Below are 27,245 nucleotides of genomic sequence, written 5' to 3'. Positions count from 1 at the left end.
TATTCATTCTAATGACATGAGAGTCCCATAGAAGGTCTATGTTTTAAAACATCAGCGCCCTATCACATTCATCCTCAGATTATCTGCTCAGTAGATGTGAACTGTATCATTCACTTCACTTTATAAGTGGGGAAACTAAGAATGAATTTCAGAAGCAGACTCCATGTCTTAGGCTAAAGGGCCTTCAAGTGCCAGCTCTGTGTTTGGGCAAATCACTTGTCATGGTGCCTCAATTTTCCCATGTAAAAATGTGGGGGGCAGGGTCCAGACTCGGTAGGCCATGTATTCCATTATGGTTTCCTAATTCTGGGGGTCTCACATGGCAAATCAGAATAAGGAGCAAGTCATCATTTATTCTGGATTCTTTCTTTCCAAATGGTAGGAAATTAGTGCCAAAAAATATTCCAGTTTCTTGGATAAGCTCATTGTCTGTCTCTGTCTGTTTGGTTCTCTCCTTTTCTCTTTCCCTCTATTTCTCTCCTTTTTTCTTCTCTCCCCACTCCCTCTCCCTCCCCCCAACCTCCCCTGAAGAGAAGTTATACTGGCTATTTTGCCCCTAATATCCATTCTCCTTGGTCTGGTAACAGTACCTTGATTTTCTCCCCCTTGAACTATACCTCTTCCAAAGGACCAATTTACCAGAACCTTCTATGTGGATGTCCACTCTTCCCTGACCAAGAAACAGACATCTGACCCAAGCAAGACCAGTTAGATAAACTTCCATGGACTCTGCTCATCAGAGTGACAGAAAGGCAAAAAAAAAAAGGTTGGAATTTATTCTTCTTATGTCAGTGGCCTCAAGGGACCATTCATCACTTTCTACTACTCAGATCTTCTGAGATTCCCTGGCTTCAGTATTTCCCCAAAACCACTTTTATCACTTTTCCTTTGATTCCATGATTACCTTATAATAAAATACCTTTTTGCTCAAATTAACGTCAGTTTCTGTTGCTTGCAACCAAAGAGCCCTAAAGGATACAACTTCTTATCTCAATCATTTTTTTAACTCTTAAAATTTGCTACCTACTTCTTCTAAGAAGTCACAAATGTAATGTGTAAAAGTAGGGCAATCCACTTGTTTTATTAATGTCCTGTGTGTACCCCTGGGACCTGGGCCAGGAGGCAGGAGCCTTCCATCCCGGTCTTCCTTGGTTTTCCTGATGAGAAAGGAACAGTCTATTGACAAGTCAAGATAAAGAATAATTCTTTCCTAAGGTCCTGCCCACCAGGAAAAGAACTGGGAACATCTCAAAGCCCACAGGGCAAAGTCAGACCAAGGAGCACCAACCTGGTTTGATTGTAGAACAGTGTGTCTGCATCATTTCCAGCCCCACAATTCTCTGGGAAACTGAAAATTCTAGGTGAACTTGGCCCCAACTCATTCTCCTCTTCAGAACCCTGGACCACAAGAGCAATAATAATCATCACAGTTATTACTAACAATTACTGAGTGGTCAATAGCTATGAAGCATTGAATCAAGAACTTTATATATTTTACCTCATTCAAGCCATAAAATAATAGGTGGTGGGCCCTATAATTATCCTATTTTACAGATGAAGAGACTGAGATTTAAAAAGGGTAGGATCTTCTCTGAGGTTAGTAGCTAGTGAAAGGCGGAGCCAAGACCAAATGATTTATGATTTCACTCTTCATCAAAAAGCCAACACTGATCACAATGGCATCCTGCCTAACATGGGCAAGTTTCTGCTTCTGTGCTCGAAATCAGAGTTCCCCGGGTGAGTACAATGCAGAAAGGAAAGGGTTTCCGCTACTTTTCATGCCAGGAACAAACACCCAAGGGTTTAGGCATCAAAGTGAACTGTCTTGATTTTATCCATCGCCTTTTCTCCTCTACTTGCCACTTGAGACTCTGCTGTGCTCTGTGTACTGACAAACCCTGTCTTACTTGGAGCGGGAAATGTTTTTCAGGATAAAATAAAAAAGACGACTATCATTCCCCACAGCACTCAAGAGTTTTGCCAAAGGTGTAACTCCCACAGGGCTCAGGGCAGCGTGGCACAGGACCCCAGGACCTCAGCCTCTGACTTCGGGAGCTGCCCACCCGCCAGGAACAGGGCGCACAGTTAACCTGAAGTTAAATTTGGCTCTTAAATACCCTCTCACAGAGTCTTTCAGGTGTAAAAAAAAACAAAGTCTTAAGTCCTGGGAGGACAGAATGAAAAACATTGATATGTTACACATTCACTCAACAAAAACTGGACAGAGGTTAGCTAATGGTATTGTACCCATGTTAATTTCTTCATTGTAATATACAGACCATGATTAAGTAGGATGTGAATATTAGGGGAAGTTGGGTAAAGGGTATATGGGAACTCTTGTCTTTGCAACTTTTCTATAAATCTGAAGTTATTTCAAAATAAAAGGCTTTCAAAAATGAACTGGATGAGAGACTCCCGACAGCATCCTCTGTGAGACTGATGGTTTAGGACAGTGTCACTGATGGGATGCAGGCAGGTGAGCATCTTGGGTCATGTCCATCAGTGAAATATCACTGAGAACAACAGCACAGGCTCTCTCTAGTCCAAATCACAAGAATAACATATCTTGCAGACCAAGGCTTTAATGAGAGCTGAACACAAAAGAGAGTTTGGTCATGACACCTCATAGCTGTGCCATTAATACACACTTCTATAAAAAACATCACAGTAAGTGGTGTGTGTGTGTGTGAAAGAGAGAAAGAGAGAGAAAATGGGGGGAGGGAGGCAGGAAAAGGGCAAATACATGAAGCTGAAGCAGACAAGAAAGAATCATTTATACATCACTCACCTGGGGTCGGGGAAGAACCCACACATTTGTGAAAGCAACTTGATAACAGATGGAGTAAGAAACTGGGGTGTTAGTCCTCAACACAAGGAACTTTAAAACAAACTTTTCCAAACAAACTTTCAGAAATACCCATCTTAGATTTACTGAGCACAAGCAAAACATTTCAGAATGGTTTTAAACATCACTAAAAGGATGGAATGTGATGGCCTAAGGAAACTCTGCAAGAAAGTTTTGAGGATGGTCCAATCCATGGTTGAGAACACTTTCAAGGATTTGGAGGTCTCTTATTCAAGGTGAGTGACTATTTAATCTTCATCTGCAAGACTGGAAGAAAGGAGTTTGTCCAGGTGGGAGAACCTCTTTTCAGATATGAGGAAGAAGTTCTTGAGCTCATGGGTGAGGAAACATCTCACTAGGTCCCCACAGGGGGTCATGACATTGTCTTTGCCTGTCATTGCAAGGAGAGGAGACTGCCTTTCACAGGGTTTAAGGTAAGCCTGCCTTAAAGCCCAGGGGACTGGTTGATTTAGGGTCTTCTCCAATTCATGGAATCAAAGCATACACAGCATGTAGCTGCTATAGCATCTCCCTGAAGAGCAGTTGCTAGAGAGGAATCAGGCATTGCAATTCTAGGAACAGAAAGCACCAGTCACGTCATGAAACTGTGGCATAAAAAATCCCTTGACTAATCCAGTTTTCTAACCTTCCTTCCTATTTCAGAGACTTTCTGAGGACATATGAACATGAACCTGCAATTTAGGAGACAAGCTGATCTGGCACTAAGCTCCAATTTCTTTTCCAAGAAGATAAATGGGGTAAACTCAAGAGAAAATAAAATCATGACCCCAAACCAGAATCTGGAAAAAAATGCCCTGACACTTTTGCGGGAAGAGGAGATTTAAGATAAATAATATAGTACTGAAAATTCATTTTTTATTACACTTGTGAGTAAGAAACAAATATAACAGTCCAAAATATTACATTTGTACATTACTGTGTTTATATCCTATCGTGATCATCTCCCTAACTTCACCCCAAACAGCTTGGTGAAACCACATTCCACTTTAACCCAGTTTGTCTTCCATTTATATCTTAGTAGAATAATTTGATCAGATACCCAAAGGCCTTCCCACTAATGAAACAAGGATTTGCTAAGAAAAATCAATGTATAACTTGCCTTAGTATCCATCAAAGACAAAAAGAGTTATTAAAGTCTGAGACACAGCCACCATCCTCAGACTCTTAGAAGAACCGGTAGGAGAGTAGCAGAGATGAGCAAAGGGTTAACACAGCTGATTTCTGGGTGGAGAGAAGGATGCAACATAATTTTTTAAGGCAAACACCTGGAGGCAAAAAAAGTAGTATTTTGTTTCCACCGCAAGAAACTGCAGACATACAGAAAGCCAATCACATCGGTGGAATACTCAATTATCTGCACATGCTAATTAACGAAATATAATCAACCCACTTTCCGTCCATCCTTTCTTCACCTGCTCTAGTATTTGTCATGCACTGGCTTCCTCACTCCTCACAACCCACAGAACATCAGAGAGTCTGCGTGGTGTATCAAAGGGAAACAAATAAGCACAGATTTTTTGCTGATGGCAGGAATTTCTCATGCTCAGAGCATATGAACCAACAACGTGGAAATGGCAGCACTTGCTGTATATTTTAATGATTGCCCACACCTATTTTGCAAATGAGACTTAAAGTTCAATTAGGTAATACGATGCTCAGTTACGGTTATTTCATTAAACTGGGCGCAGTCATTTAAAGTAGTAAATATGCAGTCATGACAGAATTAAATATTCATGAAATCAAATGCGACTGAAAAGCTGAGGATGTTAGAATATTAAGATTCCTCATAGATTGGCAATGTAAATCTTGTATGCATCACCCCAGCCCAGTCTAGAGAGTGTTCAAATGACAGTTCCTTGGTAGAATGCCATATAAGTTATAATATTGATCTTGGTAGATAAACCACAATCTAAATCCTTAGCTCAGTATCCAAATGCAAAACAATTTTGAGGATTTGCAAATACCATCTTGTTAAGGTAAGCCTGTCTGCAAGTACAGAGAGGCAACACTCAGTGTGATCCCAACATGTTTGGGATACTGTTTAGTCTACTAGCACCTCTAGGAACGTCCAGCAGAAACCCAGGCAACCTCCCAGGAGGAGCATGTCATGACTCGCTTTCCTAACCAGGCACGGTGGCTGTTTCCTTGCACGCTTCCTCCAGTGAGCCACAGTGAGAAAGTACCTCAGCTGACTCCTCTTTGGTTGGTTCTGATTTGTTGAACCAGCTTTTCCCCAACACTTGCAGCCACTTCCAAAATGCATTAACAAACACATGTATACACTTCACAGAGATACAACTGGCCGGCACCAGCATCCACAAAACTCAACTCCAAGTGTATATGGAGAAAGAAAACCCTGCTCAGAAACCAAGCTGCAATAAATACACTCCAAGAATATCACACCAAGGCATTATTTTCTATGCCACTTCCTCTACTTTACAATTTTCTCAACAGGAAAAAACATCAGCACCAGAGAATGGCATTTGAGCTATTTCTTACTGGAACCCAATTACCTGAGGAGCTCCTCTCTCCACAGTCAGTAGCCGCTATCCCGGGGCTACAATGACACAGCAGCGCTTCAAAAGGTTTCCAGAGCTCACCTGGTGCCAGGCACCTGGCCCCTGCCCTCCCGGGCAGGAGGATGCCAGGGCAGGAGCAGGTGTTCCAGCTTAGAGCTGGGTTAGGCAGAGCTCTCCATTCTGCAAAAGAGCCAAACTTTGCTCCCACTGTTGTCATCTTTAGGTTGATGCCACCTCCCTTCAAGGAGTGTCAGAAGCCACTTGGCAGCTCCTGAACACATATTTCCCCTTGACCTAGATCATCCACATAAGCTGTGGCTATACGGTGCGGGCGAGCAAAGTCTTTCAATCTCGCTCTCCCGGGGTGCTGCGCTCCACCCAACATCACGTTGCCTGGACCAGAAGACTTTTCTCTGCACGAACACTGAATACGGAAACCAGGAGGGACTTCTGCACGCGCCTTCCCGTTCAGAAAGTCACTGTCGCCCAGCGATTCCCTTCCATCTTACGCCTTCCCTACATCTGCAACCCTCACCACCTCCCGGACGAAGGAAGGGGGTGGGGGAGCGCAGGGGTTAAAGTGACAGCCGCTGCCAGAGCTCCGTGGTTTTGTTCAAAAGGTGTCACAGCGCCAACGCGGCGGACCTACCTTGCTCTCGTCCTTCTCGCCGCTGGCTCTCGCTTCGGGATCGTCGCTGTCCTCGGCGCCGGCACTCTTGCCGGGCGGATCATCCGGAGCCGGATGCTGCGGCGGCGACGGCGGCTGTGGCGGCGCCTGGCAGGCTCCGCCAGCCCCCTGGGAGCGGGGGATGGGCTCTGGGCACGGAGAAACTCCCTCTACATCCATCTCCATCTTCCCATTCACTGGAGGACAAGACAAAAGCGGAGCGCAGATTTGACAGCGGCGCCGGCGGCGGCTCAGCTGCCGGTGGCACGCATGGCTCGCCGAGGAGGAGACGCCTCCCGCGCGCCCTCCCTCCCGCTAGCCTTCGCCCGCGCGCCCCGCAGCTCCGCTCGCCGCTCGGCTCCGGCACCGGCGGCGCCGGCCCGGGGAGCGCGAGCAGCGGGTGGCCGCGCGTCCTCGGAGCAATGGCCTTCAGGAGCCCCCGGCAGTCCCGCTAAGCCGAGCGCATCCCGGAGGCGGCGGCAGCGACGCCTCCCAGCCACGCGCCCAGCCCCGGGGCCGCCCGAGGACTCCCGCCTCAGCTGGGCCTCCCGATCCTTGTCGCTTTCCAGCCTCTCCGGGGTCCTCTCGGCGTCTCCCCTCCCCTCCGCCTCTGAACAAAGTTACTGGAAGAACAATCGCATCGCTGGGACCTGCCGGCGAAACTGACAGGAGTGGGGCGGGTCAGGTGTAAGTGAAATCTACCATCCCCGCCAGCTGACCAGGCACCGACCCCTCACCCTGCCCGCTCCATCAGAGGAAGGCAAGGCTTTCCGATTTGTGCCAGGCGGCGGCGGAGCCCTAGAAGGAGGGGAGCCGGCAGAGGGCTGGCGTCCGGGGCGCCCACTCCAACCCCAGGCGACCCCCCACCCGCACGCCGGCCCCAGGCCCCTCCCGCGCTCCCTCCCGCGGCCGCACGTGTCCCCGGGGTCACCCCTTCCGCGCGCGCGAGTGCATCCCCGCGCTCCCGCGGCCCCGCGCCGCCCAGCCAGCGCCTGAGGACTAGGACCGAGCAAGCGGTAGCCAAGGCCGGGCCAGCAGTTCACCTACCCTCGCCTCCGTCCCGGTCGCGGGCGGCACCCGCAAGGGGTGGGGCCCCGCGCCCAGGGCGAGGACGCGAGTCTCGCAGCGCAGCAGAGTTCCTCGTAAAGGTCGGCAGCAGAGGGGCAGAGGGGGAGGCGGAGGGAGAGCGAGGGGTCGCGGCCAGGCATCGGCCGCCAGGTGCCCCGGTTGGCGCCAGCTCCCCGCCAGCCCTCTGCGCTGGAAGGGCGTACGTACTCCGCCGGGCAAAGCTCCGGGAGGTGCCGGCGGGGACCCCAGGCGGTGCGGTGAGCTGCGTTTGGTAAATCTAGAGAGACAGATGGAGATGACAAGGGTAGACTTGGGAATTCTTACACGGGGCTCTCCGACAGTCAGGTGATTAGGGTGACTTCTATATTTAACACTACTTGGTCCTGGGGAGTAGCGTACAACTTCACGGGGACTGCTACAGCGACTCTGCACTCCCGAGGGACTTTCCGGCAGCCATGGAAAGAAATAACAGATTATTAAGAAGCTGTTTAATGTTAAATAGAGCCCATTGTTCTGGGCTTTGAGTTCCATAATGCCCCCAAATGGATCAGCAGATAAATGAACTCTCCGTGCATTTCTTAGCAGAGCTTACTTAGCTTTCTTCCTCCAGCAACAATTGCCTCCTGAAACTAGAAAGTTAAGTTGTTTATCTCCTGACTGCTTTGCATTAACTTAAAGACAACTTGGACTATTTCAAAACACACTGTCCCAATAGATGCAGTTACACAAGAACACAGCATGAGTCCTATCCTTCAATACAATAGCTTTAATCTCTGACTCTGTGATAGGAATTAATTGCCACTTTAATTTCATCAGTGCAGTCAATCTAGATAATGCAATGTGAACATGCTTTTGGAAAGAAAAGTTTGGGGATGGAATTACTCATTTTTTTTTCTTCAAAATTATGAAAAATTAGATTTCAAGCTCATTTTCTAAATTGGGAACTTGTTCAAAATAACATGAGCTTGCTTTAGTCTGACATTCACTATACTTTTAAAGTGACATTATGACCTTTCATGTAGTAATGTGCCAGCCAAGAAAATACAGAGCTTTGTACCTTTAAAGAAGTTACTTGCGGACTTCCCTGGTGGTGCAGTGGTTAAGAATCTGCAGAGTGAAGTAAGTCAGAAAGAGAAAAACAAATACCGTATGCTAACACATATATATGGAATCTAAGGAGAAAAAAAAAAGGTCATGAAGTACCTAGGGGTAAGACGGGAATAAAGACACAGACCTACTAGAGAATGGACTTGAGGACATGGCCAGGGGGAAGGGTAAGCTGTGACAAAGTGAGAGAGTGGCATGGACATATATACACTACCAAATGTAAAATAGATAGCTAGTGGGAAGTAGCCGCATAGCACAGGGAGATCAGCTAGGTGGTTTGTGACCACCTAGAGGGGTAGGATGGGGGGGTGGGAGGGAGGGAGACGCAAGAGGGAAGAGATATGGGAACATGTGTATATGTATAACTGACTCACTTTGTTATAAAGCAGAAACTAACACACCATTGTAAAGCAATTATACTCCAATAAAGATGTTAAAAAAAAAAAAAAAAAGAATCTGCCTGCCAATACAGGAGACACCGTTTGATCCCTGGTCCAGGAAGATCCCACATACTGTGGAGCAACTAACCCCTGTGTCATAACTACTGAGCCCGCATGCCACAACTACTGAAGCCCATGTGCCTAGACCCCATGCTCCGCAACAAGAGGAGACACCGCAAAGAGAAGCCCGTGCACCGCAACAAAGAGTAGCCCCCACTCCCCGCAACTAGAGAAAGCCCCCGCGCAGCAAAGAAGACCCAACGCAGCCAAAAATAAATAAATAAGAAAAAGAGAAAAATAATATTTGTTTAAAAACAGTTACTTGCTCTCCCTTTCCTCCCCGGTACATTGTAATGAATCAATCCTTATAGTATTTTTATAATGGTAAATTCGATGATCTGTGTAAAGAGCTTAGGAGAGTGCCTTAGGGCATAGGGAGCACTCAGTGCCTGTTCTACTGAAAATAGTTAAGATGATAGAAATTCACCATGAGCACTCATCTGAGAAGAAATTGCTAGTTTAATTAATCTCTTTCTATAAATTATTCTAAAGATATTTGGCATCTTCAAAAAATGAAACCCCTTCTGAAGGCAGGAAGAAAGTCAATGGTGTTCTGTGCAATAAAGTTTTGAATTTGACAGATTTTCCTTTTACAGTGTAGAAATAAAAAGTACATGTCAGTTCCAACAGGAGCTGGAAGAGCTGACTGGAAAGTTACTATTCTTACATGCTTGTTACTTCCAAAATGTGTTTGTGAACTTCAGTGAAGAGTAAATCAAAACAAAGATCCAATACTTCAACTAAATTTGTTCTAAATTTAGGCAAGAGCTTGTAAAGATTCCCATTGTCAAAGGCAAGTATTTTTCCTTTCTCTGCCCTTCTATTTTTGGGGGGGACACAGTTTCTTTTTGCATCTGTCATAAGTAAATATGGGCTCAGAAAATATATTACATTTCAAAACTGTTGATTGCACCTAATTATGCATGTAAATTGCTACTTCAAGCATGCAGACAGCTTGCAACATTTTGAAAATTTTGCCCTGGTAGTCATCTGAGGTATTTATGTTACTATTTTCCTTTTGCCTTAAATGACTTCATTTCCCCATGAGCTTTCCAGTAATGATGGGTCTATGAACAATTCTGACCTCTTGATGTCTCTCTTTTGGATGATTCAAATGAGCAAATCAGCACTTTCAACAAAATCACCCTTATTATTGTTTATACCAGGCCACTTGATTTTTTGAGTCACTGAAATGAGAGTTTACGAGAAGGTATCCTGGAAGAGTCATCTAACCCCTTGCTACTCAAAAGGTAGTCGATGGACAGGTAGTGTCCCAATACCTGTATTGTGTGAAATACAGAGTCGCAGGCCCCTGCCCCAGACTGACTGCATCAGAGTCTACCTTTTAATAAGATCTTCAAGTGTTTCCTACCACGTTTAAGTCTGAGAAGTGCTGCTCTAACTCATAGCATAGTTGGCCTTTCTCCATTATAATTCTTTGGCACTGTACCTCTAAAATACCACTCAGAAAGACCTATCAGGAAAACACAATGTTAGACACTTTTTTGTTTTGGTCAAGACATTATAATCCCTTCTCACTCTCCCCCAACCCCTGAGGATCTGAGATCTGAGTGTTGCATGATGAAAAATTACATCAATTAAGAATCTACCTATGTTGTATATATATCTCTTCTAATGAATTAGAAGTATACAATTTTCTAAAATCAAAAGGAATTAACCTAAAAGGGGAATTACATTTTATCTTGAATAATAAATTTTATACAAACATGTGGAACTAATTCCTAAAAATCTTGGTTATTCTTGACCTTCTAGTTAAGATGTGAAAGTCCAGTGCCCACTCTGCTGGGATTATTGATACTTTCTGTTACAATGCAAGCAGAAACCATCACATTAGCGTCTGTGCCATGACAGTCTATTAAAGCTTCAATAATTAGGCATAGGAATGGACTAAATTATATGCTCCAATATTTTTAGGAACTAACAAGTTGTTGCTTTAAAGAATTTCTTTAAAGCACATGTACACAGATCAATAAGTTGTTACTTTTAAAGCCTACCTGGGGACTTCCCTTGTGGCACAGTGGTTAGAAATGCACCTGCTAATGCAGGGGACATGGGTTCGAGCCCTGGTCCAGGAAGATCCCACATGCTGCAGAGCAACTAAGCCCGTGTGCCAGAACTACTAAGCCTGCGCTCTAGAGCTCGCGCGCCACAACTACTGAGCCCATGTGCCACAACTACTGAAGCCCACGCACCTAGAGCCTGTGCTCCACAACGAGAAGCCACCGCAATGAGAAGCCCGTGCACCGCAACTAAGAGTAGCCCCTGCTCGCTGCAACTAGAGAAAGCCCACACGCTGCAATGAAAACCCAACACAGCCAAAAAAATAAAAATAAAGGCTACTTGGAACAGTAGTTCTCACCTGTAAAGTACATGAAATCCCCTGGTGAATGTCCCTGGAAGGCAGATTGGTACTTGGCAGGATGGGGTTCAAGTCTGAGAATCTGCATTTCTAACAAACTTCCAGATGAGGCCATGTTTCTTGTCCTCAGACTTAATAGACTTGTTTTAACTCCATCAATGGTTCTCAAATATTAATCAGTTGGGGAGCTTTTTAAAATCTTCAGTGCCCAGATTACTACCCAGACAAGTTACATTAGAACCTCTGGGGTTGAGATCTAGGTGTCAGTGATGTTTAGATTCCAGCTGATTACGATGTATAGCCAAGATTGGTAATCAGTGCTGTCAACCTGTGCTTCTCCAAGTGTCGTCTCCAAGACCGAGGCAGCAGCATCTCTAGGGGAGTGGTTTATGAACGCTGACTTTCAGGGCCACACCCCAGACCTACCGAGTCAGTATCTGCACTCTAAGCTCTCCAAGTGCTGTGTCTGCACATTTCAAGTTTGAGAAGCATGGCTCTAGCGTAGCCCATGGGACACAGGGTGGCACTCAAATAGCTGCAACCTGATGGTAACTACTTCACCTCTTGGCTCTTTACAGATCTATACCCATTCTGAGAAGCTTTCAGAACCCTTACAGATAAAGTTCCCATTGATGAGAGAAATCTACGAGCATCCCTGGCTGTTTTAACAATCCCGTGGTTAGCAGCGCTGCCCACTAGGACTGCCTACAATGACAGAAATGTGCTGTGTCTGTGCTCTTCAGTAAGTGACTGAATGATGGCCAACGTGACCAAGAAACTTTTCATTTTCATTCTATTTCATTGTAATTACTTTAAATGTAAACGGCCTCATGTGGTTGCTGGCCCCCGTACTGGACAGAGCAGCTCCAGGGTAATCATCCTTCCTGTTCCTCAATCCTTTTTCAAATTCCCAGGTTGAACCCAGGCCTCCTGCTCAGCCTGTGTATTTATTAATCCCCAGTGAATGCAGAGACGACAAACATCTGCCTCACCACGTCATCTACATAATAAGTAACATTATGCTTATTATTTTGAATAAGAGGAATTTAACTTGAATTAAATGCCACCGAAAGTTGTCAAAACCTTTTTCATAGTATTCATAATCACGTAGCTTGAATTTTACAGCCTTTTCAAACAGCAGCAGACATGGGGCGCATTTGGAACTGCCTTAAGAAAAAGAGACAAAAGACTGCAAATGGATTTGGAGTAGAAGACACAAAAAGACACCTCACCTCCACCATCTTATTGGTGCACCAGAGAAAGTTCCATAAATTCAGAGGGTATCTGTGTTGAAAATAAATATCAAAATTCGAAACATTCCTCCCAAAATGGAAGATGAGATGCAAACAAAGGAGAGGTCAAGGTGGCAGAAGATAGCAAATGAAATTCAAACTAGAAATGTACTCAACAGTTACCTTGAATGTGAATATCTAATCTGTGGAATCAATGGGCAGGGAGGGGGGTAGGGCAGAGAGGGGACAAAAATACATGTGATTTGAAACAGGCACCAGCCCCCTGGTGCCTTCCCTTTTCCAAGGTGAGAAAATCAGCACCACCGCCCACAATCACAACACACTGCCTCCACCACGCAGGCTCCCAGGAACCCCGTGAGGTGGATATGTTCAGGAAAGAGATTATTCAGGGGAAATGGTTTTTGTTTTTTTTTTTGCGGTACGCGGGCTTCTCACTGTTGCGGCCTCTCCCATTGCGGAGCACAGGCTCCGGACCCGCAGGCTCAGCGGCCATGGCTCACGGGCCCAGCCGCTCCGCGGCATGTGGGATCTTCCCGGACCGGGGCACGAACCTGTGTCCTCTGCATCGGCAGGCGGACTCTCAACCACTGAGCCACCAGGGAAGCCCCAGGGGACATGATTTTAACTGACACATCTCAGAGCAAAAATAAGCAAATTCCTACTTGAGAGGGAAGAGGACAGTGTCAGCCCTTGCCTTTGATTGAAAAGGTGAATTAGCACAACCTACCTCATACCAGGAGGCCAACATCAGGAAAACAGTTCATCAAGGTCTGTGCTTTGCTCAGCTGCCAGTTTGTTACCGTGTGATGCAAGATTATGCCCATAAAGAAATGTGTAGCCAAGGGCAACAGCCTCACTTCTGAGGATGGTCACTTCTTAGCAACTGAAACCAATAAATAAAGAAACTCCAGGGGACTTCAGACAATAGGCTTTCAGGAGGTTGGCCCTGAGCTCAGAAGCCATTCAGAACTGTCCTGACATTCAGGCACCTAAGATTCCCATCACCCAGGCTCTCCTTTCCTTCAGAAACTGAGGGCAAGTTTCTTCACACTGATTGATTCACACCAATCCAGCTCAGAAGGGAGCAGGAAGATTGACATGAAAGAAGAAAATATTCACTCCCCTCATTAATGGTCTGAAGTTATCTGTTTACATAGCTTTACGGATGCCCTGCCTAAGACACAGCTAATAAAGATCAGGTCACAAGCCGCAGTCATTGCTCTAGGCAATGTTTGGAGGATTCCTCTACCCTTCACTTGTTCAAACACACACGTTTCTTGGCTAAATTTTTAGGTGTAGTTTATGAACATAAAGAATTCCAGGGATTCTGAACTTTAACTTCTGGGTCACCTAAAAATATTCCAGGAGATTGCACTTTTAAGAGCAGAGGTCCCAGCAACATGGGACCAAGTCTGCCTAGGAAGAGGGTCTGTTTGTCTTCCTGACTCTTGTACAGAATGAGAGTTTCGCTGAGTTGGTTCTAGATGTGACCAGTGTCAAAATATCCCCTTTATTACTGATAAGGAAGGAGCTGCTATCTGTCAGCAAATGGGCTTCTTATTTCTGAACACCTGGATCAGACAGACAAATCCACCCAGTCACACACCTCTCCTGGATCAGAGAGAGGAAGAGAGTAGAGAGACGCCAGGAGTGCATCCTGAACTCCCTATGCCTGGAAAGAACCCTCAGAAGTGGAGAAGTGTTAATCCCCCAAATGACCTCTGCTTCACTATCAGCCCCAGACCCACATCCTGTGTCCCAGTCGCCCTTGCTGCTTGGTGCCCCCAGTGGTGGGAGAATTCTGGGAGCCCACCCTGGACAGCTCCTCTTCCCGCCTCTTATATCCCTCACTGGTCCTAGGGGTCCCCAGGCCATCATCAGCTCTGCCAGCCCCACTCCCCTCAATTGTAGAACTAACTTACCGGGTCTTAGACGTGATTGGTCAGAATTAACATTCGTCACACAAAGCTCTCAGGAATCACATTCCTCCCCTGGCTCCCATTAGCATCAGACAGACATCAACTGAGCAAACCAGAAATTTCATGGAGGGGTAAAACTGGCAGAGGTGATGCTCCAGCAAGTGCCTTTTTTTTTTTTTTTTTTTTTTTTTTTTTTTTTTTTGCGGTACGCGGGCCTCTCACTGTTGTGGCCTCTCCCGTTGCGGAGCACAGGCTCCAGACGCGCAGGCTCAGCGACCATGGCTCACGGGCCCAGCCGCTCCGCGGCATGTGGGATCTTCCCAGACCGGGGCACGAACCCGTGTCCCCTGCATCGGCAGGTGGACTCTCAACCACTGCACCACCAGGGAAGCCCCAGCAAGTGCCTTTTATCTTACAGGTGCCTAATAAATATTACATTTTCATAACTTGGCTTTTTAAATCAGAAATTATCTTTCATTCTCTTGCATAGTACATTTTAGAAGACCCACCTAATGCAGTGCCCTGCACAAGGTAGCCACTAAATAATGTTTGAGAAGGAATATTAAAAACCTTGTATGTGAAGGCTTAGAAATGACTGCATCTCATCTTGGAAAATTCAGTCTTCAATAAAGTAAAACAGGAATAGGCAATTTGGAAACTAGGCTTTTACCATGGACTTCCCGTGATCACGTTTGTATCAATGTCACTGAACCATTGCAAGAGGGTAAATAACTGTAACTTTGCACAAGGGCCTTGTCTGAGTCTCCATCTCCTTTTTTTATGAATCGAGGAACCTATAATTCCTTTTAGCTCAAAGACTCTGAGATAACAACAGTAGATATTTTCTGACCAGTTAATTGAACAATGAAAGCATCCAATAATCCAATGATGGGGAAACCCTCTTTCGTTTGGAATGATATATTTTCATGTATTAAATATCAAATCTCATATAACTACATCACTTTGCTGTACACCTGACACTAACACAACATTGTAAACCAACTATACTCCAATATAAAATAAAAGTTTAAACAAATAGCAAGTCTCTTCCCCTATTTCTAGACATGGCCATTGGTGTCTGGGTCATCATGTCCTTTATCTGTAACTTTGCTTTTCACTTTGGAACCAGAGTATAAGTAACATGTAAAACTACAGTCATAATTAGGTAAGACATTTGGGGGAACCAGGAATTTAAATGTAAATACAAAACACACAGGAAACAATCCACAGAGACAGCAATAAACATAACAAATGAGCACGTAAGGAAAACCAGTATCATGTGGGTGATGACCAGCAAGATTCACCTCGATGTATCTCCAGAGAAAAGAGAAGGACCACTTGTGGTGAGGAAATGGAAATTTCACTGGGTGATTTATATCTTTATAATGGTGCTCATGTCTCTTAGGAATATCATACAAGCTTGGAAATTAAGGCCTAAGTGAACACAAATTACTTCTTCTCACTTCTCCCTCAGTGTACAGGCTGTCAGCCCTGTGCTCTGTGGGCACGGTTGTGTTACATGTCACTGGTCACCACTCTACTGCCTAAATCAATGCCTTTCTGGCTCCTGATCTGAGCTGCCCTGTATTTCACTCCAAACATCCCAGGAAGCTCCTCGGTCTTGATTCCCTCCTCATCCTCTGACTGCCCCCTTACCAACCGTATTTTTCACTCTTCTTTTCCTCCTCATCTTCAAACAACCTGTTCTCCATGTGTCCTTTCTTCAGAGAGCTCACAAAACATCCTCATCTCGGGGAAACAGCATCCCTGTCAGTCACCAGAGAGATCCAGCAGAGCATTAGGTATCAACAGGTAGCATCTCTTTTAATGATCATGACACCTCTCTGCAGAGCCATTACAAGCCCCATGTTATACACAAGGAAACCAGGGTTCTGACAGTCTGGATAACAAGCCTAAAGCCACCACCCTGGTAGTGGCAGAATCAGAGCCTGAACTCAGGCCTGCCTGACTCATTTCACGATCATACACCTATGCATATCAATTATCAGTGAACTCAATGCTCTACAGCACAATAGTCATTTGTGTTGCTCGCACACCTGTGGTGCACACAGAGCTGGGTGGCTGTGATGTGCTCCTGGCACTGTCATCCAAGCGGCTCAGCTGGGCTCACTCTGGGCACTGGCCACTGGCTGGGACTCCGGGGCCTCACCAGAGGTTAATTGGGCTTCCTCACAGCATGGAGGCCGGATTCCAAGAGCAAAGAGCCTAATGGAAGGAGGCAGTAGCACAGGGCATTTTTATGACTTAATCACAGTGTCATTCCTGCTGTGCTGTTGGTCGAGGCAAACACAAAGTCCCGCCCAGGTTCAAAAGGAGGCTGCATAGACACCACCTGTCAATGAGGAAGAAAGTAGCAAGGTACTAGATAGAAAAACCTGTAGAGCAGGAGGAAACCCTGTTGCAGCCATCGGTGGAAGAAACAAGCTGCCGCATCATGAGTCCTCTCAAAAGCCCACCTGTGAAGATGACTTTCAAACTTTTATCTCCAAGCCCTGACATCTCTGTTGAAGCCAGTTTCACAGTTCTGATTGTCTATTAGAATTTTTCAAAACCCAGATTCACAAAGCTCTTCGTTAAAACCAAGGCTTACTTATTCTTCAAGATTTACCTGAGCAGCTCTGTTCTTCCTCATCCAGTGCTGACCAGCTCACGTGCAGCTTTGACTCCTTGGTTCCCAGGTCCTGACAGGTGCCTGCTCAGACCTATTCCTCCTACTCATCAAATATAATAGTTTATTCATTCATTCAAGAACATGTATTGAGTACCTACTATGTAATTGGCCCTGCCTTTGTTATTGTTAATTAGTGATGGAGATTCAATAGTACACACGCACACACACACAAATATGTGTGGGAAAAAAAATATATAAATATACGTACTGTCTTTGCTATCAAGTAATTTAGAGGCTTATGCAAAACGAATAGACAAGTCGACAAATCACAATTGTTATAGGTATTAGATTCCAAGTAAACTCGGATGCTGAGGTTGCAAAGAAAAGGCACACTAACCTAGATTTGGGTGAGGGAAAGGAGAAGGAATTGAGTTCTGAGCCGAGTTTGAAGGAATAGTAGGAGTTGTGGTCCATCTGAGCTCACACATTACAAACAGAAATCAAAACAAAACGAAATATATGCCGTTCAGCTCAGGATGACTTTGAGTTGATCGCTGAGAGACAGTCTCTGAAACACTGAATGATACCCAAAGCTGAACCTCTGACTCTATTTGAATGTGTCCAACCTGTAGAAGGTAAGTTAATTTAATTGAGATGAACCAGCATCACTGAGCACCATCATGTTGGAAAGTCAGTGAAGGGAGATTTTTAAAAATTTTTCCCAGAAATTTGAAGAGCTTTTTTCAGTGTTGGGGAAAGACGTCTCTCATGGCCTGTACGCTTGAGCTTTGCCAGCTTCCTCTGACACCCATTCCTCACCATGTCTGTTGCATGCCCTGCTTTGCATGTGTCACAGGAGATGACACGTCTGGACACCGTTGCGTACTGTCTTAATGTAAGTCTGTGGTAGGATGTGGAAAGCAGAGGGTGCAAGAGGGGGCTGGGGGCTTTCTCCCTTTCCTCTTGCCCCCACCCCTAGCCATCGGCTGGGGCAGCACCCACCCCCGCCCCCCACCATGTACCCCGATTCTGGGATTAGGTAACACACCCTCCCCTGTGGACCTGCAGCCCTGGGGTGCACCCGCCTCCTGCTCTGGCTAGTTTCAGCATCCCATGGCCGCCACCCCATAGCTGACACCTTCTATCACAACCCCTTATATCTGAAAGACTGGCGTGGTGTCAGCTTTCCTGACTGGACCCTGACCGATGAACCGAGCTAGCTCGTTTCAAAAACTTATTTTTAATTGTGGCACAATGCACATAACACAAAAGTGACCATCTTAATCATATTTAAGTATGTAGTTCAGTGACACTGAGTACATTCATGTGGTTGTACAACTTTCACCCCATCCATCTCCAGAACTCTTCTCATTTGTAAAACTGAAACTCTGTCCGCACTAAACACTGACCCCTCATTTCCTCTCCCCCAGCCCCTGCAGCCACCACTCTACTCTCTGTATGAATCTGACTACTCTGGGTACCTCATGTAAGGGGAACCATACAGTACTTGTCCTTTTGTGACTGATTTATTTCACTTAACATAATGTCCTCAAGACTCATCCATGTTGTAGCATGTAGCTCATTTTAATACCAGAGCAGTTGGCTTTCAGTGGCAGAAATCATTGACTCAACCTTGTCTTCTAATCCTATGCTGAGTAATAAGTAGGATTTCTGGCATTAAGCCTACTGATCCTCTATGTTTCCATTACAAGTTTAAGTAAGAGACTTGCCAGGGTCCAGCAATTGAGGCCCCAGGGGGATTTCAGCATAAGACGGCTCTTCTTCCTATCCCACGTCGGCCACTCTGTGACCTTGGACAAATCAGCCTGGTCTCTCTCTGATCTCAGTTTTGTCACCATTACTCTTTGAATCATAAACCCTGCCTTGCACAGCTAGAAGAATTATATTTTTCCTGCATATTTACTTTTATTCCATATTCTTAGTTTTAAATATTTGATGCTTCATATCTTGCTAGCTTGTTTATATAGTTAAAACTTCATATGCCTTTGTTGACACAGTAGCAATAAAAAGAACTGAAAATGTGCACATTTCTTTCCCTGGTGGCAAAGTTCAGAGAGGTAATTAATTAAGAGTAGAAGCTTCTGATGTCTGACAATATAATTTCAAATCCTAACTCCACCATCAGTAAACGTGTGACTTTGGAAAGTTACCTAAATTATTAAATTTCTCTGGGCCTCAATTTCCCCATCTGTAATATGGGTATAATAATAGTTCCTATACCTTTGGGTTGTCGTGGGGATTAAATGACAAAATTACCTCAAGCTTTTACTTATCACATTTATAAATATACATTAGGAATTATTAGACTCCATTTTAATTGCAAATTTAAAATCTTAATGGATCCAGCCTTGAAAGATCCCTTGAAACTTTTCATCCCATAGAGAGGATTCTAGTGTGGGTATATTAGGACACACTGATAAAGGATACTTCTGCCCCAATTTGCAGCCCTCACCTGCCTTTCCCAAACTCCAGGGTGCATGTAATATCAAGTTAGGTCGCCTGTCTGTGTGGGTTGGGCCAGCTGCAGGGGCCTGATCTGCCCTCGATATGCTTGAATGGTGGGACTCCATGGTGCTATACTTTTTGTGTAGTCAGAAGTCTAGATTTTGACTAAAACCCAAAACAGGGCCAACCGTGGTCTTCTTACAAGGGCAAAACTTTTGCTCAACCACAGTCCAAAACTCTCAGGAGTGTATAGTGAGACTTACCCATTCATTTCTTCTTTGAGAGAGAGAACAAAATATCTACCTCATGCGTTCATCCATTCATTCCACAAGCCTTTCTGAGGCCTGTCCAGGAACTAAATAAAGATACTGGAGATACAGAAATGCAAAACACAGCTCTAGCCTTCCAGGAGCTCGGGAGACTGATATCCAGCCCAAGGTGCTGGGGGAACCAGGGGTCAGGGAGGACGTGATGGCAGCGCTGAATCTGGAAGACTGAAGAGGCCTTAACAAGGAAGAATAAAAGGGAGGGAGTGTAATTTTCAAGGTAGAGGGAAAAACGGGACAGGCCGTGGAGGTTGAGAGTGACAGGGCACATTGCAGGCACCCATGCATGTACAGGAGAAATGAGAGGGGGATGCAAAGGTTGGCTGCATCCAGACCACGAAGGCACTTCCATGTCATGTAAGGGGTCCAGACATTACACCACGCATGCTGGGACTAGGGGGGATGTGGTGGTGTTTTAAGTTGCAACTAAGAAGAGGTAGGAAATTCTATGACAACTCTATGGAGAAGATAAGACTAGGAGGCAGGGAAACCAACTAAGATACCATAGCAGTAACGGAAGCAAGAAATAAGATTTTTAATAAGTCACGTGGCCACAGAAAGGAAGAGAAAGCATTGGATTCTAAATTAGAATTAGCAAGTATGATCAACAGTACTGGGTGAGTCATTAGATGTACTTGTTGCTTCTAAGTTAAGAGTTCTAGGACTTCCCTGGTGGCCCAGTGGGTAAGGCTCTGAGCTCCTAATGCAGAGGCCCCAGGTTCAATCCCTGGTCAGGGAACTAGATCCCGCACGCATGCTGCAACTAAAAGATCCCGCATGCTGCAACTAAGACCCGGGGCAGCCTAAATAAATAAATAAATATTAAAAAAAATAAATGAAGAGTTCCAAGGTCACTGAGAAAACTATAAATATCCTTGGGCCACATGTGAGGACACCAAGCAAGGTTTCCAAAGCTGGTTAAAGTAAGAGCAAAATCTATGGGCCATGCGGTTATCAGATTTCAACAAAAGCTGACCTACTGTACCATCAGCTATGCATTGGAATATCAGAGGTCAACAAATTTATTGTTGAGGAGAAAAAAGGAAAAATCCATACCTTCAACATGTGGCACACTTTTGCTTCTATGTTTATAGTGTTACTCATTCTGAAGTTTCCTTTGAGTCCTTTGCCATGAAACTAAGTATATGCTTTTCTGTGTCAAATCTCAAACCTCCAAAGACTCTATTTTCCACTGTCCTTAAGCAACTCTTCACTTAACCATGTTCAAACAATGAGAATCCACTGGTTCTATTCTTAAGTATTACCAAATGCGAATGTTCCCTAACCTCCCTGAATAACCCACACCAGTTCTTAAAACCTTTCACATGATGCAAACTGTGCTCACAGCTGTGGTAACTCCCTCCCGTGACCAGGTGAGTCTCCCCTCTCGCGTTACGTGGAGCGCACTGCAGAATAGCTCTCGTACCAAATGTGTAGACTTGCATTGGACCAGATTGTATGAATGGAAATGACTTTTCCCTCAGAGGTCAAAGCAAGGCGAACTACACTAAATATAATTTGCTAAAATATTGCACTCCCCAGGTTCCAAAGCTAATCATTCACTTTTCATAAATAAAAGAATTTTGGTTTGCAGTGGGAGAAGTAATGACCCTGAACACCAATTCCAGAGCAAGAGGCTTATCTTCAGCATTCTCTGGCCTCACAGTTTGTATATATAATTAGGATAAGGCAACCGTTTTGGATTATATGATTGAAAGACACTACTACAGGACACAATTATCATATGTTTTAATTTGCCAGGTCTAAGAAGGTCTTAGTGAGTGGATGACTGGCCCTTTCCATGGTCAAGCACTAGCCACATTTTGAGAAGGTATTTGGCAAGTTGGGCCGTAGGTATCAGGTGGCCAGGATCCAGAGTTGGAACCCAGTGAAACAACAAAGGAGATCAGGAGTGAAAGGTGGAGTCAATTCAGGGCTGAAACCAGAAAGGAATATTAGCTATCAGTTTCAGTAGAGATGTTTTTGGGCTGCAAGTAACAAAAAACGAACTCAAACTGTTTTAACAACGAAGGGAATTTATTGGTCCTTGGAACTAGAATGTCTGGAAATAATATAGTTTCTGGCACAGATTGAACTGGGCTCTGCTTTATTTCACGACCATTCTCTTGGACGCATCTTTATCTGTTGTATCATCTTAGCCCTCATGCTGGCTCCACAATTATTAGACTCACCCTCCCAGGAACTAATCACCACGGCCAACAAAGTATGATAATCTGATCGATGTAAGCCAATCACATCCTGCCCTGGATCTGGGGTGGGGGTCCATCCCACCCAACCACACGCCTGCCACAACAGAAAAGGGATGGGATGGATGCTGGAGAGGAGTCAGTGGTCACTGAGAGCAGGAGGGTGAAGCCAGGGAGGAGGGAAGCAAAAGAACCTGAAGGCACAGCAGCCACGGCACTGGCATCAGACTCAACCCACTAAACACCAGAGGCCCTCGTCCTAGAGCAAAGCCAGCAGGGAATGGTAGGTTGATTGCATCCTTCCAGCTGTAACAGGTGCCTAAAAATAACTCCTGAGGGAGGATTGCAGCTAAGACCTACATTCACTACAGTCACTTCCAGATTTTAATTATTACAAAAGGAACAGAAAAGAACAATGACAACTATAATGCCAGAAAGCTCACAGCAGTAAATCATTGCTCTAGAATAAGAAAAGAGGCATTCATCCTTGCAAGCATCTAGTGGACTATTTAGAAAATACTTTGTCTGCTCTTCGGACAAAGTAGAACCCTGAAATGCTAAACATTTCATTAAATAAAACAGCTTGTTTCCTAAGAACTGCACTGTGAGCACTGACAGGATGTTCCAGGACTGATCCTTCGATAGGAACATGAAGTGTACATGGTAGTGTCCTATAGGGAAGGGTCAGCGTCACCACCACCAGGAAAGTGCATTTTACAGTATATCAAGATCTGAGTACAGAGTAGTGAGCAGCGTTCCCTGTGCTATACAGTAGGTCCTTGTTGATTGTCTATTTTATATATAGCAGTGTGTACATGTCGATCCCCAAATCCCAATCCAGTCCTCCCCCCAACCCTTCCCCCCACATCTTCCGTAACCACAAGTTGGTTTTCCAAGTCCATGAGTCTGTTTCTTTTTTATAAATAAGTTCATTTGTATCATTTGTTTTAGATTCCACGTATAAGCGATAACTGAATCACTTTGCTGTACACCTGAAACTAACACAACATTGTTAATCATCTATACTTCAGTATAAAATAAAAAGATCTGAGTACAAATACCATTTGTTTTGTTTTTGTTTGTATCAAGGAAGTCCATCTAAGAATAAGTCAATTAGTATTTAAAAACCTTGCAGAGGGCTTCCCTGGTGGCGCAGTGGTTGAGAGTCCGCCTGCTGATGCAGGGGACGTGGGTTCGTGCCCCGGTCCGGGAGGATCCCACATGCCGCGGAGTGGCTGGGCCCATGAGCCATGGCCGCTGAGCCTGCACGTCCGGAGCCTGTGCTCCGCAGTGGGAGAGGCCACAGCAGTGAGAGGCCCGCGTGCCATAAAAAAAAAAAAAAAGTAAAAACCTTGCAGAGTACTTGGTAAGTAGTAGGTACTCAGTAAATGTTCATTGAATTAAAGCATTTACTGAGCACCTCATAAGCACTGTGACAGGCACTGGTGGTCATTTAGCAGACCCTGTATGTACTCCTGGGCACCCACCATTCCTGAGTACAGGGATGGCTTTTGCTTGGATTACAAGCATCTGAGACTGTGCTCAAGGGAGGCGCTTGGTCTGCACGTGGGGAGGCTGGAAGTGCTGGGCGGTCACTGTCCCTGCCAGCAGCTCTCCACCAATGATGTATGGGGACGGGGGCAGAAGTGCCCCAGCTTCTTTGCCTCCCAGGTGGGGCAGCTCTGAGGTGTGTCCTATGCTGCCTCACATATGTGTTGAGTTGGCCTGAGACCAGTTGCCTGCAGCACTAACCTGCTCATTAAAATACATGGGCTTCCTTGCCTTCATTTTCTCATTTTCCTGCTCTCCTGCCAACGCTTCCTGGGATAACCTACTAAATAAGCCCTTTTTGTTTGTGACTTTGTGTCATGATCACCTTCTGGAGGAACACAGCATATGACGTAGCCCTTCTAACAGCCATTTTTTCTGTCTTCCTGAAAATGAGAACCCTAATATTTGGGGGTGGGGCAGTAAGCCTAGCCCCAGGAGATGGACTGTTACTGGGATACACCAAACATCACAATTTCATTTTCAGCTTTTCCAACCAATCTTGCAACCGCAAGGGTATGACCACCTTAGCCAGTGAGATATAAGCATAAAGCAGGTGGAAATCTTCTGGAGAAGCTCCTGTTCTCCTGATAAAACATTATAGATGCAACCGCCCTCTTCCTGCCTCGAAAGTATTGATAACTGTGGTACCATTTGACATTTTCTGCAACAAAGAGCTTCATGGAAAAGAATGTGCTGCCCCAGCACCCCTGCCCACCCACCACCAGAAAGAGCAATGGCCTATCCCACAAGAGGGGAAGGGAGAGCCCTATTTACGTCAACTTCATTCCATTTTCTGTTACATGCAGCCCAAAGCAGTCCTAACCAATACAAATACCTAGCATTGTGTTATGAGTTGAAAGAGATCAACAAGGAACAACCCATGACTACTGTTTCACTGAGGAGTGAAAACTAAGTTATAAGATAATTAGAACCAATTTTATTAACTCTAAGATAATGTGTGTGATGCAATAGTTTGTTCAAGCACAGGCTGAACAACTAGTTGGCACAGACTTGAGTGCTGTGAAGTGTTTGAGGCTAGAGGGGTCTTTAGATCCCTTCCAGCTGCAAGTTTCTATCATCCTTTTACTGCAGGGCAGGAACAAATCAGAGTAGTATTCCTGGAAGTGCTCAGGGAAAAAGAGGAGAAAGTAATGGGCATTGAGTGTTGGACAGGCTGTGAAGAAAGTGAAATAAAGAGCATGGCAACCAGAGCAAGGGGTTGGAAATACACGCTGCAGAAATGCTGGCCACAACTCGGGAGTCTCATTGTTGAAAACCCTGAACTTGGACCCTCCACTGCACACGTGTGCCTGCACACACACACGCACACACACACACAGAAAATGACGGGGCAGCAGAGGCAGGTGTAGATGTCTTAGCCATCTCAGAGGAGCATGTTTCCCCTGGAATGTCTGCTCTAACTGGATACAGCTGATCTTGCTTTAAGCTCTCCTAGGAATCTCAAAGTCAGCTCAATGGATAATGACAAAAGTGTGAGCTTCTGTTCCACCACTTTCTGCTGATGTGACGGGGATGTCCTCAGGTGTGACATTCAGTGCCAAGTGAAAAGAGAGTGGGAGAGATGGAGGCTGGACCCCGAGGGAAGCCTGGCATTACAGCACCTGTAAATCATTAGCCATTCCTAATCAAAACCCTGTGAACTGGCAGGCACCTCCTGCTGCTGGGCTGGGGTCACAGCGGGGACCATGGACTTGGTGGTGAGCCTGGACCCCCTGATCGTCAGTGACCTGAGGTCCAAGAATGGGAATGTGGAGAAGGGGAAATGGGGCCAGCCAGCGCCCACGGGCACTGCTGAGTCTCTCTCACCACTGCTGCCTCCCTGATGGCTTTTACCGTGCAGTAAAAATTCAGTCAGAACCCTTTCATCAAACAGCTAAAAATTCAACCAAAAGACAGATATTCATACATAGATATAAGTAAATGTTCATTCAATATTATTCATGAACAGAAAAACATGTTCCCTATTATGAACAATTAAAACAGGAAAAGGTTACATGAGTTATAGTGTAGCCATCAAATTATGTTGTTTTTAAAACTATTTAATGATATGGGGGAAAGATTATCACATACAATTAAGCGGAAGAGCTTGTGTGAGAGGGGTGTGTGTGTGTGTGTGTGTGTGCGCCAGTGATGCAACTTTTATAAAATTATTTTCATACACATGCAGAAAAATGGCTAGAAGGAAATATACCACAACCCAAGTGGGGGGTTATGGGTGATTTTTATTCTTTCTATATTTCTCTCCAAGTGATTATATAGTAATAATTTTAAATTGTCTAGTGTGATTCATACACTCATTTACATAGGCTTTTTTGTTTGTTTGCTGATGTGTGTGCATGTGTTCTGCCTTATTATAGAAGATATCTACAATTTAAATTCCTGCCAAAAAATCCTCTTTATAAAAATTTATTTATTTATTTATTACTGATGTATAGGTGCCGCACAATACCATACAAGTTACAGGTACACAACACGGGAATCCACAGTTCCCAAAGGTGACACTCCATCCACAGCCATTGCAAAGTATTGGTTCTATTCCCCATGCTGCAGGACACATCCCTGCAGCCCGTTCTATACCTAAGAGTTTGTACCTCCCAGTCCCCACGCCCATTTGCCCCTTCTCCATTCCCTTGCCCCATTGGTAACCACTAGTCTGTTCTTTATATCTGTGAGTCTGCTTCTTTTTTGTTAAAAAATATCCTCTTTTTAAAAAATATTATGCCAACGCACTTATTAAAGACGTGAGGGGACATTTTTATTTTATTTTTTTAACATCTTTATTGGAGTATAATTGCTTTACAATGTTGTGTTAGTTTCTGCTGTATAACAAAGTAAATCAGTTATATGTACACATATCCATACGCCCTCCCTCTTGCGTCAAGGGGACATTTTTAATCTCAGTGAGATAGAGGAACTGTTAGGAGACCACAGCTGGTCCCCTGGTCTCACCTTCAGTGATGCGATCAATAAAAGGGGCCAGGACAGTCCCCTCCGGAGTGAATGGTTAGCCATGCTGCTCAGAGCCACAGACTCGGGTCGGAAGCCCTGCCCTCCATCCTCCCCTGCCCTCCCCCTCATACGCAAGGATGAGGGGACCACACTCTGGACCCTTACCAACTGAGGACCCTCACCTGCTCTCGGGGTCACATCTCCAGGGAGGAAAGGATGGTGCGATACTTCTGGCCACTCTCTCTCACACTTGCTCTCTCCTGATGTCCCCAGATTCCACCTTGTTTCACCAGAAAATAATTCTGGCTGATTTTCTCAGTCTGACGTCCACTATGCTCGTGGCTATGATAAAGCAGAGACGTGGAACAGACAGACATCCTGGAAGAATGCCCCTCGTTGTACAAACTGGGAGATGCTGTCTGTGGACCCTGACATATGGAGGGTGCCCAGGAGTGGGGAGGAGAGAACAGGGACCCACCACGTGGTCAAGCAGAGAAGCTTCTCAGCATCAGTCAGGCCCTGGCCTCCACCCACCGCCCCCCCCCACCCAACCCCCAATGATGCAAACGTGCCAGGTACGTGTGGGGAGGCGTATGGAATCACGATGGGCTTAGACCAGCCTCCCCTGTAGGAGTGTGATTCCTGTACATCTTGTTGATCTGGGAATACAATATGCTATATGTTTTACTTCTATGCCAATGAGACCCTCATCCAATTTCAGAGCCTCTGCAAGACACCCACTCAGTCTCTCAGGGGGTGACTTGGAATAACACACACTTGGCACAAGTGGCTAAATCATTTACATCCTCTTACC

Source organism: Grampus griseus (assembly GCF_964374135.1).
Source record: "Grampus griseus genome assembly, chromosome: 10".
Taxonomy (NCBI): domain Eukaryota; kingdom Metazoa; phylum Chordata; class Mammalia; order Artiodactyla; family Delphinidae; genus Grampus; species Grampus griseus.
Note: the sequence above shows the minus strand (reverse complement) of the source record.